Below are 15,427 nucleotides of genomic sequence, written 5' to 3'. Positions count from 1 at the left end.
TGCGTTTCATAGTCAATAAGAAGTCAGTGGGATACAGTAAACCTGAAGTGAGGCATCGGAATCTATAAGTAGTGTCACAGGAATGGTTCAAAACATAGACAGTAAGAAGAGTCAGTTTTCTTGTACTTAAGTTGGCATTGTGCCCTTAGTATTTAATTCCGATGCAATTTCTGTGTTTCATCGTCAACAAGAAGGTCATAGGGATACAGTAAACCTGAAGTGAAGCATCAGAATCTGTAACTAATGTCGCAGGAATGGTTCAAATCATAGACAGTAAGAAGACTCAGATTTCCTGTACTTAAATCGGCATTGTGCCTTTTGTATTTAATTCCCATGCAATTTCTGTGTTTCATTGTCAATAAGAGCGTCAGAGGGATACAGTAAACATGAAGTGAAGCATCGGAATCTATAACTAGTGTCACAGGAATGGTTCAAAACATAGACAGTAGGAAGAGTCAGTTTTCTTGTACTTAAGTCGGCATTGTGCATTTTCTATCTAATTCCTATGCAATTTCTGTGATTCATCGTCAATAAGAAGGGCAGAGGGATACAGTAAACCTGAAGTGAAGCAAGGAAGCTATAACTAGTGTCACAGGAATGGTTAAAACATAGACAGTAAGATGAACCGGCCTTCTTGTACTTGGGTCGGCATTGTGCCTTTTGTATTTAATTCCAATGCAATTTCTGTGTTTCATCGTTATTAAGGAGGTTAGGGGGATACAGTAAACCTCAAGTGTAGCGTCGGAATCTATAACTAGTGTCACCGGAGTGGTTCAAAACATAGACAGTAAGAAGAGTCATTTATCTTGTTCATAAGTCGGCATTGTGCCTTTTGTATTTAATTCCGATGCAATTTCTGTGTTTCATCGTCAATAAGAGGGTCAGAGGGATACAGTAAACATGAAGTGAAGCATCGGAATCTATATCTAGTGTCACAGGAATGCTTCAAAACATAGACGGTAAGAAGAGTAAAGTTTTCTTGTACTTAAGTCGGCATTGTGCCTTTTGTATTTAATTCCGATGCAATATCTGCGTTTCATCGTCAATAAGATGGTCAGAGGGATACAGTAAACCTGAAGTGAAGCATCGGAATCTATAACTAGTGTCACAGGAATGGTTCAAAAGATAGACAGTAAGAAGAGTCAGTTTTCTTGTACTTAAGTCGGCATTGTGCCTTTTGTATTTAACTCCGATGCAATTTCTGTGTTTCATCGTCAATAAGAAGGTCAGAGGGATACAGTAAACCCGAAGTGAAGCATCGGAATCTATAACTAGTGTCACAGGAATCGTTCAAATCATAGACAGTAAAAAGAGTCAGTTTTCTTGTACTTAAGTCGGCATTGTGCCTTTTGTATTTAATTCCGATGCAATTTCTGCGTTTCATAGTCAATAAGAAGTCGGTGGGATACAGTAAACCTGAAGTGAAACATCGGAATCTATAAGTAGTGTCACAGGAATGGTTCAAAGCATAAACAGTAAGAAGAGTCAGTTTTCTTGTACTTAAGTTGGCATTGTGCCCATTGTATTTAAATTTGATTCAATTTCTGTGTTTCATCGTCAACAAGAAGGTCAGAGGGATACAGTGAACCTGAAGTGAAGCATCAGAATCTGTAACTAATGTCACAGGAATGGTTCAAAACATAGACAGTAAGAAGAGTCAGTATTCCTGTACTTAAATCTGCATTGTGCCTTTTGTATTTAATTCCCATGCAATTTCAGTGTTTCATCGTCAATAAGAGGGTCAGAGGGATACAGTAAACATGAAGTGAAGCATCGGAATCTATAACTAGTGTCCCTGGAATGGTTCAAAACATAGACAGTAAAAAGAGTCAGTTTTCTTGTATTTAAGTATTCGTTGTGCCTTTTGTATTTAATTCCGATGCAAGTTCTGTGTTTCATCGTCAATAAGAAGGTCATAGGGATGCAGTAAACCTGAAGTGAATCATCGGAATCTATAACTAGTGTCACAGGAATGGTTTAAACATAGACATTAAGAGGAGTCAGTTTTCTTGTACTTAAGTCGGCATTGTGCCTTTGGTATTTGATTCCGATGCATTTTCTGTGTTTCATCGTCAATAATAAGGTCAGAGGGATACAGTAAACCTGAAGTGAAGCATCGGAATCTATAACTAGTGTCACAGGAATGGTTCAAAGCATAGACAGTAAGAAGAGTCAGTATTCTTGTACTTAAGTCGGCATCGTGCCTTTTGTATTTAAATCCGATGCAATTTCTGTGTTTCATCGTCAATAAGAAGGTCAGAGGGATACAGTAAAAATGAAGTGAAGCATCGGAATCTATAACTAGTGTCACAGGAATGGTTCAAAACATAGACAGTAGGAAGAGTCAGTTTTCTTGTACTTAAGTCGGCATTGTGCCTTTTGTATTTAATTCCGATGCAATTTCTGTGTTTCATCGTCAATAAGAAGGTCAGAGCGATACAGTAAACCTGAAGTGAAGCATCGGAATCTATAACTAGTGTCACAGGAATGGTTCAAAGCATAGACAGTAAGAAGAGTCAGTTTTCTTGTACTTATGTCGGCATTGTGCCTTTTGTATTTAACTCCGATGCAATTTCTGTGTTTCATCGTCAATAAGAAGGTCAGAGGGATACAGTAAACCCGAAGTGAAGCATCGGAATCTATAACTAGTGTCACAGGAATGGTTCAATACATAGACAGTAAAAAGAGTCAGTTATCTTGTACTAAAGGTCGGCATTGTGCCTTTTGTATTTAATTCCGATGCAATTTCTGCGTTTCATAGTCAATAAGAAGTCAGTGGGATACAGTAAACCTGAAGTGAAGCATCGGAATCTATAACTAGTGTCACAGGAATGGTTCAAAGCATAGACAGTAAGAAGAGTCAGTATTCTTGTACTTAAGTCGGCATTGTGCTTTTCGTATTTATTTCCGGTGCAATTTCTGTGTTTCATCGTCAATAAGAAGGTCAGAGGGATACAGTTAAAATGAAGGACAGCATCGGAATCTATATCTAGTGTCACAGGAATGGTTCAAAACATAGATGGTAAGAAGAGTCAGTATTCTTGTACTTAAGTCGGCATTGTGCCTTTTGTATTTAATTCCGATGCATTTTCTGTGTTTCATCGTCAATAAGAAGGTCAGAGGGAAACAGTAAACCTGAAGTGAAGCATCGGAATCTATAACTAGTGTCACAGGAATGGTTCAAAGCATAGACAGTAAGAAGAGTCAGTTTTCTTGTACTTAAGTCGGCATTGTGCCTTTTGTATTTAACTCCGATGCAATTTCTGTGTTTCATCGTCAATAAGAAGGTCAGAGGGATACAGTAAACCCGAAGTGAAGCATCGGAATCTATAACTAGTGTCACAGGAATGGTTCAAAACATAGACATTATATAGAGTCAGTTTTCTTGTACTTAAGTCGGCATTGTGCCTTTTGTATTTAATTCCGATGCAATCTCTGCGTTTCATAGGCAATAAGAAGTCAGTGGGATACAGTAAACCTGAAGTGAAACATCGGAATCTATAAGTAGTGTCACAGGAATGGTTCAAAACATAAACAGTAAGAAGAGTCAGTTTACTTGTACTTAAGTCAGCATTGTGCCTTTTGTATTTAATTCCGATGCAATTTCTGTGTTTCATCGTCAATAAGAAGGTCAGAGGGATACAGTAAACGTGAAGTGAAGCATCGGAATCTATAACTAGTGTCACAGGAATGGTTCAAAACTTAGACAGTAAGTAGAGTCAGTATTCTTGTACTTAAGTTGACATTGTGCCTTTTGTATTTAATTCCAATGCAATTTCAGTGTTTCATCAACAATAAAAAGGTCAGAGGGATACAGCAAACCTGAAGTGAAGCATCGGAATCTATAACTAGTGTCACAGGAATGGTTCAAAACTTAGACAGTAAGAAGAGTCAGTTTTCTTGTACCTAAGTCGGCATTGTGCCTTTTGTATTTAATTCCAATGCAATTTCTGTCAGAGTTATACAGTAAACCTGAAGTGAAGCATCGGAATCTATAACTAGTGCCACAGGAATGGTTCAAATCATAGACAGTAAGAGGAGTCAGTTTTCTTGCACTTAAGTCGGCATTGTGCTTTTCGTATTTATTTCCGGTGCAATTTCTGTGTATCATCGTCAATAAGAAGGTCAGAGGGATACAGTAAACCTGAAGTGAAGCATCGGAATCTATAACTAGTGTCACAGGAATGGTTCAAAACATAGACAGTAAAAAGAGTCAGTTTTCTTGTACTTAAGTATTCGTTGTGCCTTTTGTATTTAATTCCGATGCAAGTTCTGTGTTTCATCGGCAATAAGAAGGTCAGAGGGATACAGTAAACCTGAAGTGAAGCATCGGAATCTATAACTAGTGTCACAGGAATGGTTTAAACATAGACATTAAGAGGAGTCAGTTTTCTTGTACTTAAGTCGGCATTGTGCCTTTCGTATTTGATTCCGATGCAATTTCAGTGTTTCATCGTCAATAAGAAGGTCAGAGGGATATAGTGAACCTGAAGTGAAGCATCGGAATCTATAACTAGTGTCACAGGAATGGTCCAAAACATAGAGAGTAAGAAGAGTCAGTTTTCTTGTACTTAAGTCGGCATTGTGCCTTTTGTAGTTAATTCCGATGCAATTTCTGTGTTTCAATGTCAATAAGAAGGTCAGAGGGATACAGTAAACGAGAAGTGAAGCATCGGAATCTATAACTAGTGTCACAGGAATGGTTCAAAACTTAGACAGTAAGTAGAGTCAGTATTCTTGTACTTAAGTTGACATTGTGCCTTTTGTATTTAATTCCAATGCAATTTCAGTGTTTCATCAACAATAAAAAGGTCAGAGGGATACAGCAAACCTGAAGTGAAGCATCGGAATCTATATGTAGTGTCACAGGAATGGTACAAACATAGACGGTAAAAAGAGTCAGTTTTCTTGTACTTAAGTCGGCATTGTGCCTTTTTTATTTAATTCCGATGCAATTTCTGTGTTTCATCGTCAATAAGAAGGTCAGAGGGATACAGTAAACCTGAAGTGAAGCATCGGAATCTATAACTAGTGTCACAGGAATGGTTCAAAACATAGACAGTAAGAAGAGTCAGTTTTCTTGTACTTAAGTCGGCATTGTGCCTTTTGTATTTAACTCCGATGCAATTTCTGTGTTTCATCGTCAATAAGAAGGTCAGAGGGATACAGTAAACCCGAAGTGAAGCATCGGAATCTATAACTAGTGTCACAGGAATGGTTCAATACATAGACAGTAAAAAGAGTCAGTTATCTTGTACTTAAGTCGGCATTGTGCCTTTTGTATTTAATTCCGATGCAATTTCTGCGTTTCATAGTCAATAAGAAGTCAGTGGGATACAGTAAACCTGAAGTGAAGCAGCGGAATCTATAAGTAGTGTCACAGGAATGGTTCAAAACATAGACAGTAAGAAGAGTCAGTTTTCTTGTACTTAAGTTGGCATTGTGCCCTTAGTATTTAATTCCGATGCAATTTCTGTGTTTCATCGTCAACAAGAAGGTCATAGGGATACAGTAAACCTGAAGTGAAGCATTAGAATCTGTAACTAATGTCGCAGGAATGGTTCAAATCATAGACAGTAAGAAGACTCAGTTTTCCTGTACTTAAATCGGCATTGTCCCTTTTGTATTTAATTCCCATGCAATTTCTGTTTTTCATCGTCAATAAGAGGGTCAGAGGGATACAGTAAACATGAAGTGAAGCATCGGAATCTATAACTAGTGTCACAGGAATGGTTCAAAACATAGACAGTAGGAAGAGTCAGTTTTCTTGTACTTAAGTCGGCATTGTGCATTTTCTATCTAATTCCTATGCAATTTCTGTGATTCATCGTCAATACGAAGGGCAGAGGGATACAGTAAACCTGAAGTGAAGCAACGGAAGCTATAACTAGTGTCACAGGAATGGTTAAAACATAGACAGTAAGATGAACCGGCCTTCTTGTACTTGGGTCGGCATTGTGCCTTTTGTATTTAATTCCCATGCAATTTCTGTGTTTCATCGTTATTAAGGAGGTTAGGGGGATACAGTAAACCTCAAGTGTAGCGTCGGAATCTATAACTAGTGTCACCGGAGTGGTTCAAAACATAGTCAGTAAGAAGAGTCAGTTTTCTTGTTCATAAGTCGGCATTGTGCATTTTCTATCCAATTCCTATGCAATTTCTGTGATTCATCGTCAATAAGAAGGGCAGTGGGATACAGTAAACCCGAAGTGAAGCATCGGAATCTATAACTAGTGTCACAGGAATCGTTCAAAACATAGACAGTAAAAAGAGTCAGTTTTCTTGTACTTAAGTCGGCATTGTGCCTTTTGTATTTAATTCCGATGCAATTTCTGCGTTTCATAGTCAATAAGAAGTCAGTGGGATACAGTAAACCTGAAGTGAAGCATCGGAATCTATAACTAGTGTCACAGGAATGGTTCAAAGCATAGACAGTAAGAAGAGTCAGTATTCTTGTACTTAAGTCGGCATCGTGCCTTTTGTATTTAAATCCGATGCAATTTCTGTGTATCATCGTCAATAAGAAGGTCAGAGGGATACAGTAAAAATGAAGTGAAGCATCGGAATCTATAACTAGTGTCACAGGAATGGTTCAAAACATAGACAGTAGGAAGAGTCAGTTTTCTTGTACTTAAGTCGGCATTGTGCCTTTTGTATTTAATTCCGATGCAATTTCTGTGTTTCATCGTCAATAAGAAGGTCAGAGCGATACAGTAAACCTGAAGTGAAGCATCGGAATCTATAACTAGTGTCACAGGAATGGTTCAAATCATAGACAGTAAGAAGAGTCAGTTTTCTTGCACTTCAGTCGGCATTGTGCTTTTCGTATTTATTTCCGGTGCAATTTCTGTGTTTCATCGTCAATAAGAAGGTCAGAGGGATACAGTTAAAATGAAGTGAAGCATCGGAATCTATATCTAGTGTCACAGGAATGGATCAAAACATAGACGGTAAGAAGAGTCAGTATTCTTGTACTTAAGTCGGCATTGTGCCTTTTGTATTTAATTCCGATGCATTTTCTGTGTTTCATCGTCAATAATAAGGTCAGAGGGATACAGTAAACCTGAAGTGAAGCATCGGAATCTATAACTAGTGTCACAGGAATGGTTCAAAGCATAGACAGTAAGAAGAGTCAGTTTTCTTGTACTTATGTCGGCATTGTGCCTTTTGTATTTAACTCCGATGCAATTTCTGTGTTTCATCTTCAATAAGAAGGTCAGAGGGATACAGTAAACCCGAAGTGAAGCATCGGAATCTATAACTAGTGTCACAGGAATGGTTCAATACATAGACAGTAAAAAGAGTCAGTTATCTTGTACTAAAGGTCGGCATTGTGCCTTTTGTATTTAATTCCGATGCAATTTCTGCGTTTCATAGTCAATAAGAAGTCAGTGGGATACAGTAAACCTGAAGTGAAGCATCGGAATCTATAAGTAGTGTCACAGGAATGGTTCAAAACATAGACAGTAAGAAGAGTCAGTTTTCTTGTACTTAAGTTGGCATTGTGCTCTTAGTATTTAATTCCGATGCAATTTCTGTGTTTCATCGTCAACAAGAAGGTCATAGGGATACAGCAAACCTGAAGTGAAGCATCAGAATCTGTAACTAATGTCGCAGGAATGGTTCAAATCATAGACAGTAAGAAGACTCAGATTTCCTGTACTTAAATCGGCATTGTGCCTTTTGTATTTAATTCCCATGCAATTTTTGTGTTTCATTGTCAATAAGAGCGTCAGAGGGATACAGTAAACATGAAGTGAAGCATCGGAATCTATAACTAGTGTCACAGGAATGGTTCAAATCATAGACAGTAGGAAGAGTCAGTTTTCTTGTACTTAAGTCGGCATTGTGCATTTTCTATCTAATTCCTATGCAATTTCTGTGATTCATCGTCAATAAGAAGGGCAGAGGGATACAGTAAACCTGAAGTGAAGCAACGGAAGCTATAACTAGTGTCACAGGAATGGTTAAAACATAGACAGTAAGATGAACCGGCCTTCTTGTACTTGGGTCGGCATTGTGCCTTTTGTATTTAATTCCAATGCAATTTCTGTGTTTCATCGTTATTAAGGAGGTTAGGGGGATACAGTAAACCTCAAGTGTAGCGTCGGAATCTATAACTAGTGTCACCGGAGTGGTTCAAAACATAGACAGTAAGAAGAGTCAGTTATCTTGTTCATAAGTCGGCATTGTGCCTTTTGTATTTAATTCCGATGCAATATCTGTGTTTCATCGTCAATAAGAGGGTCAGAGGGATACAGTAAACCTGAAGTGAAGCATCGGAATCTATAACTAGTGTCACAGGAATGGTTCAAAAGATAGACAGTAAGAAGAGTCAGTTTTCTTGTACTTAAGTCGGCATTGTGCCTTTTGTATTTAACTCCGATGCAATTTCTGTGTTTCATCGTCAATAAGAAGGTCAGAGGGATACAGTAAACCCGAAGTGAAGCATCGGAATCTATAACTAGTGTCACAGGAATCGTTCAAATCATAGACAGTAAAAAGAGTCAGTTTTCTTGTACTTAAGTCGGCATTGTGCCTTTTGTATTTAATTCCGATGCAATTTCTGCGTTTCATAGTCAATAAGAAGTCGGTGGGATACAGTAAACCTGAAGTGAAACATCGGAATCTATAAGTAGTGTCACAGGAATGGTTCAAAGCATAAACAGTAAGAAGAGTCAGTTTTCTTGTACTTAAGTTGGCATTGTGCCCATTGTATTTAAATTTGATTCAATTTCTGTGTTTCATCGTCAACAAGAAGGTCAGAGGGATACAGTGAACCTGAAGTGAAGCATCAGAATCTGTAACTAATGTCACAGGAATGGTTCAAAACATAGACAGTAAGAAGAGTCAGTATTCCTATACTTAAATCTGCATTGTGCCTTTTGTATTTAATTCCCATGCAATTTCAGTGTTTCATCGTCAATAAGAGGGTCAGAGGGATACAGTAAACATGAAGTGAAGCATCGGAATCTATAACTAGTGTCCCTGGAATGGTTCAAAACATAGACAGTAAAAAGAGTCAGTTTTCTTGTATTTAAGTATTCGTTGTGCCTTTTGTATTTAATTCCGATGCAAGTTCTGTGTTTCATCGTCAATAAGAAGGTCATAGGGATGCAGTAAACCTGAAGTGAATCATCGGAATCTATAACTAGTGTCACAGGAATGGTTTAAACATAGACATTAAGAGGAGTCAGTTTTCTTGTACTTAAGTCGGCATTGTGCCTTTGGTATTTGATTCCGATGCATTTTCTGTGTTTCATCGTCAATAATAAGGTCGGAGGGATACAGTAAACCTGAAGTGAAGCATCGGAATCTATAACTAGTGTCACAGGAATGGTTCAAAGCATAGACAGTAAGAAGAGTCAGTATTCTTGTACTTAAGTCGGCATCGTGCCTTTTGTATTTAAATCCGATGCAATTTCTGTGTATCATCGTCAATAAGAAGGTCAGAGGGATACAGTAAAAATGAAGTGAAGCATCGGAATCTATAACTAGTGTCACAGGAATGGTTCAAAACATAGACAGTAGGAAGAGTCAGTTTTCTTGTACTTAAGTCGGCATTGTGCCTTTTGTATTTAATTCCGATGCAATTTCTGTGTTTCATCATCAATAAGAAGGTCAGAGCGATACAGTAAACCTGAAGTGAAGCATCGGAATCTATAACTAGTGTCACAGGAATGGTTCAAAGCATAGACAGTAAGAAGAGTCAGTTTTCTTGTACTTATGTCGGCATTGTGCCTTTTGTATTTAACTCCGATGCAATTTCTGTGTTTCATCGTCAATAAGAAGGTCAGAGGGATACAGTAAACCCGAAGTGAAGCATCGGAATCTATAACTAGTGTCACAGGAATGGTTCAATACATAGACAGTAAAAAGAGTCAGTTATCTTGTACTAAAGGTCGGCATTGTGCCTTTTGTATTTAATTCCGATGCAATTTCTGCGTTTCATAGTCAATAAGAAGTCAGTGGGATACAGTAAACCTGAAGTGAAGCATCGGAATCTATAACTAGTGTCACAGGAATGGTTCAAAGCATAGACAGTAAGAAGAGTCAGTATTCTTGTACTTAAGTCGGCATTGTGCTTTTCGTATTTATTTCCGGTGCAATTTCTGTGTTTCATCGTCAATAAGAAGGTCAGAGGGATACAGTTAAAATGAAGTGAAGCATCGGAATCTATATCTAGTGTCACAGGAATGGTTCAAAACATAGACGGTAAGAAGAGTCAGTATTCTTGTACTTAAGTCGGCATTGTGCCTTTTGTATTTAATTCCGATGCATTTTCTGTGTTTCATCGTCAATAAGAAGGTCAGAGGGATACAGTAAACCTGAAGTGAAGCATCGGAATCTATAACTAGTGTCACAGGAATGGTTCAAAGCATAGACAGTAAGAAGAGTCAGTTTTCTTGTACTTAAGTCGGCATTGTGCCTTTTGTATTTAACTCCGATGCAATTTCTGTGTTTCATCGTCAATAAGAAGGTCAGAGGGATACAGTAAACCCGAAGTGAAGCATCGGAATCTATAACTAGTGTCACAGGAATGGTTCAAAACATAGACATTATATAGAGTCAGTTTTCTTGTACTTAAGTCGGCATTGTGCCTTTTGTATTTAATTCCGATGCAATTTCTGCGTTTCATAGGCAATAAGAAGTCAGTGGGATACAGTAAACCTGAAGTGAAACATCGGAATCTATAAGTAGTGTCACAGGAATGGTTCAAAACATAAACAGTAAGAAGAGTCAGTTTACTTGTACTTAAGTCAGCATTGTGCCTTTTGTATTTAATTCCGATGCAATTTCTGTGTTTCATCGTCAATAAGAAGGTCAGAGGGATACAGTAAACGTGAAGTGAAGCATCGGAATCTATAACTAGTGTCACAGGAATGGTTCAAAACTTAGACAGTAAGTAGAGTCAGTATTCTTGTACTTAAGTTGACATTGTGCCTTTTGTATTTAATTCCAATGCAATTTCAGTGTTTCATCAACAATAAAAAGGTCAGAGGGATACAGCAAACCTGAAGTGAAGCATCGGAATCTATAACTAGTGTCACAGGAATGGTTCAAAACTTAGACAGTAAGAAGAGTCAGTTTTCTTGTACCTAAGTCGGCATTGTGCCTTTTGTATTTAATTCCAATGCAATTTCTGTGTATCATCGTAAATAAGAAGGTCAGAGGGATACAGTAAACCTGAAGTGAAGCATCGGAATCTATAACTAGTGTCACAGGAATGGTTCAAATCATAGACAGTAAGAGGAGTCAGTTTTCTTGCACTTAAGTCGGCATTGTGCTTTTCGTATTTATTTCCGGTGCAATTTCTGTGTTTAATAGTCAATAAGAAGGTCAGAGAGATACAGTAAACCTGAAGTGAAGCATCGGAATCTATAACTAGTGTCACAGGAATGGTTCAAAACTTAGACAGTAAGAAGAGTCAGTTTTCTTGTACTTAAGTCGGCATTGTGCCTTTTCTATTTAATTCCAATGCAATTTCTGTGTATCATCGTCAATAAGAAGGTCAGAGGGATACAGTAAACCTGAAGTGAAGCATCGGAATCTATAACTAGTGTCACAGGAATGGTTCAAAACATAGACAGTAAGAGGAGTCAGTTTTCTTGCACTTAAGTCGGCATTGTGCTTTTCGTATTTATTTCCGGTGCAATTTCTGTGTTTAATAGTCAATAAGAAGGTCAGAGAGATACAGTAAACCTGAAGTGAAGCATCGGAATCTATAACTAGTGTCACAGGAATGGTTCAAAACTTAGACAGTAAGAAGACTCAGATTTCCTGTACTTAAATCGGCATTGTGCCTTTTGTATTTAATTCCAATGCAATTTCTGTGTATCATCGTCAATAAGAAGGTCAGAGGGATACAGTAAACCTGAAGTGAAGCATCGGAATCTATAACTAGTGTCACAGGAATGGTTAAAACATAGACAGTAAGATGAACCGGCCTTCTTGTACTTGGGTCGGCATTGTGCCTTTTGTATTTAATTCCAATGCAATTTCTGTGTTTCATCGTTATTAAGGAGGTTAGGGGGATACAGTAAACCTCAAGTGTAGCGTCGGAATCTTTAACTAGTGTCACCGGAGTGGTTCAAAACATAGACAGTAAGAAGAGTCAGTTATCTTGTTCATAAGTCGGCATTGTGCCTTTTGTATTTAATTCCGATGCAATTTCTGTGTTTCATCGTCAATAAGAGGGTCAGAGGGATACAGTAAACATGAAGTGAAGCATCGGAATCTATATCTAGTGTCACAGGAATGCTTCAAAACATAGACGGTAAGAAGAGTCAGTTTTCTTGTACTTAAGTCGGCATTGTGCCTTTTGTATTTAATTCCGATGCAATATCTGTGTTTCATCGTCAATAAGATGGTCAGAGGGATACAGTAAACCTGAAGTGAAGCATCGGAATCTATAACTAGTGTCACAGGAATGGTTCAAAAGATAGACAGTAAGAAGAGTCAGTTTTCTTGTACTTAAGTCGGCATTGTGCCTTTTGTATTTAACTCCGATGCAATTTCTGTGTTTCATCGTCTATAAGAAGGTCAGAGGGATACAGTAAACCCGAAGTGAGGCATCGGAATCTATAACTAGTGTCACAGGAATCGTTCAAATCATAGACAGTAAAAAGAGTCAGTTTTCTTGTACTTAAGTCGGCATTGTGCCTTTTGTATTTAATTCCGATGCAATTTCTGCGTTTCATAGTCAATAAGAAGTCGGTGGGATACAGTAACCCTGAAGTGAAACATCGTAATCTATAAGTAGTGTCACAGGAATGGTTCAAAGCATTAACAGTAAGAAGAGTCAGTTTTCTTGTACTTAAGTTGGCATTGTGCCCATTGTATTTAAATTTGATTCAATTTCTGTGTTTCATCGTCAACAAGAAGGTCAGAGGGAGACAGTGAACCTGAAGTGAAGCATCGGAATCTATAACTAGTGTCACAGGAATGGTTCAAATCATAGACAGTAAGAGGAGTCAGTTTTCTTGCACTTAAGTCGGCATTGTGCTTTTCGTATTTATTTCCGGTGCAATTTCTGTGTTTAATAGTCAATAAGAAGGTCAGAGAGATACAGTAAACCTGAAGTGAAGCATCGGAATCTATAACTAGTGTCACAGGAATGGTTCAAAACTTAGACAGTAAGAAGAGTCAGTTTTCTTGTACTTAAGTCGGCATTGTGCCTTTTCTATTTAATTCCAATGCAATTTCTGTGTATCATCGTCAATAAGAAGGTCAGAGGGATACAGTAAACCTGAAGTGAAGCATCGGAATCTATAACTAGTGTCCCTGGAATGGTTCAAAACATAGACAGTAAAAAGAGTCAGTTTTCTTGTATTTAAGTATTCGTTGTGCCTTTTGTATTTAATTCCGATGCAAGTTCTGTGTTTCATCGTCAATAAGAAGGTCATAGGGATGCAGTAAACCTGAAGTGAATCATCGGAATCTATAACTAGTGTCACAGGAATGGTTTAAACATAGACATTAAGAGGAGTCAGTTTTCTTGTACTTAAGTCGGCATTGTGCCTTTGGTATTTGATTCCGATGCATTTTCTGTGTTTCATCGTCAATAATAAGGTCAGAGGGATACAGTAAACCTGAAGTGAAGCATCGGAATCTATAACTAGTGTCACAGGAATGGTTCAAAGCATAGACAGTAAGAAGAGTCAGTATTCTTGTACTTAAGTCGGCATCGTGCCTTTTGTATTTAAATCCGATGCAATTTCTGTGTATCATCGTCAATAAGAAGGTCAGAGGGATACAGTAAAAATGAAGTGAAGCATCGGAATCTATAACTAGTGTCACAGGAATGGTTCAAAACATAGACAGTAGGAAGAGTCAGTTTTCTTGTACTTAAGTCGGCATTGTGCCTTTTGTATTTAATTCCGATGCAATTTCTGTGTTTCATCGTCAATAAGAAGGTCAGAGCGATACAGTAAACCTGAAGTGAAGCATCGGAATCTATAACTAGTGTCACAGGAATGGTTCAAAGCATAGACAGTAAGAAGAGTCAGTTTTCTTGTACTTATGTCGGCATTGTGCCTTTTGTATTTAACTCCGATGCAATATCTGTGTTTCATCGTCAATAAGAAGGTCAGAGAGATACAGTAAACCCGAAGTGAAGCATCGGAATCTATAACTAGTGTCACAGGAATGGTTCAATACATAGACAGTAAAAAGAGTCAGTTATCTTGTACTAAAGGTCGGCATTGTGCCTTTTCTATTTAATTCCGATGCAATTTCTGCGTTTCATAGTCAATAAGAAGTCAGTGGGATACAGTAAACCTGAAGTGAAGCATCGGAATCTATAACTAGTGTCACAGGAATGGTTCAAAGCATAGACAGTAAGAAGAGTCAGTATTCTTGTACTTAAGTCGGCATTGTGCTTTTCGTATTTATTTCCGGTGCAATTTCTGTGTTTCATTGTCAATAAGAAGGTCAGAGGGATACAGTTAAAATGAAGTGAAGCATCGGAATCTATATCTAGTGTCACAGGAATGGTTCAAAACATAGACGGTAAGAAGAGTCAGTATTCTTGTACTTAAGTCGGCATTGTGCCTTTTGTATTTAATTCCGATGCATTTTCTGTGTTTCATCGTCAATAAGAAGGTCAGAGGGATACAGTAAACCTGAAGTGAAGCATCGGAATCTATAACTAGTGTCACAGGAATGGTTCAAATCATAGACAGTAAGAGGAGTCAGTTTTCTTGCACTTAAGTCGGCATTGTGCTTTTCGTATTTATTTCCGGTGCAATTTCTGTGTTTAATAGTCAATAAGAAGGTCAGAGAGATACAGTAAACCTGAAGTGAAACATCGGAATCTATAACTAGTGTCACAGGAATGGTTCAAAACTTAGACAGTAAGAAGAGTCAGTTTTCTTGTACTTAAGTCGGCATTGTGCCTTTTCTATTTAATTCCAATGCAATTTCTGTGTATCATCGTCAATAAGAAGGTCAGAGGGATACAGTAAACCTGAAGTGAAGCATCGGAATCTATAACTAGTGTCACAGGAATGGTTCAAAACATAGACAGTAAAAAGAGTCAGTTTTCTTGTACTTAAGTATTCGTTGTGCCTTTTGTATTTAATTCCGATGCAAGTTCTGTGTTTCATCGTCAATAAGAAGGTCAGAGGGATACAGTAAACCTGAAGTGAAGCATCGGAATCTATAACTAGTGTCACAGGAATGGTTTAAACATAGACATTAAGAGGAGTCAGTTTTCTTGTACTTAAGTCGGCATTGTGCCTTTGGTATTTGATTCCGATGCAATTTCAGTGTTTCATCGTCAATAAGAAGGTCAGAGGGATATAGTGAACCTGAAGTGAAGCATCGGAATCTATAACTAGTGTCACAGGAATGGTCCAAAACATAGAGAGTAAGAAGAGTCAGTTTTCTTGTACTTAAGTCGGCATTGTGCCTTTTGTAGTTAATT

This window comes from Schistocerca serialis, chromosome 2 (assembly GCF_023864345.2).
Source record: "Schistocerca serialis cubense isolate TAMUIC-IGC-003099 chromosome 2, iqSchSeri2.2, whole genome shotgun sequence".
Classification (NCBI taxonomy): domain Eukaryota; kingdom Metazoa; phylum Arthropoda; class Insecta; order Orthoptera; family Acrididae; genus Schistocerca; species Schistocerca serialis.
Note: the sequence above shows the minus strand (reverse complement) of the source record.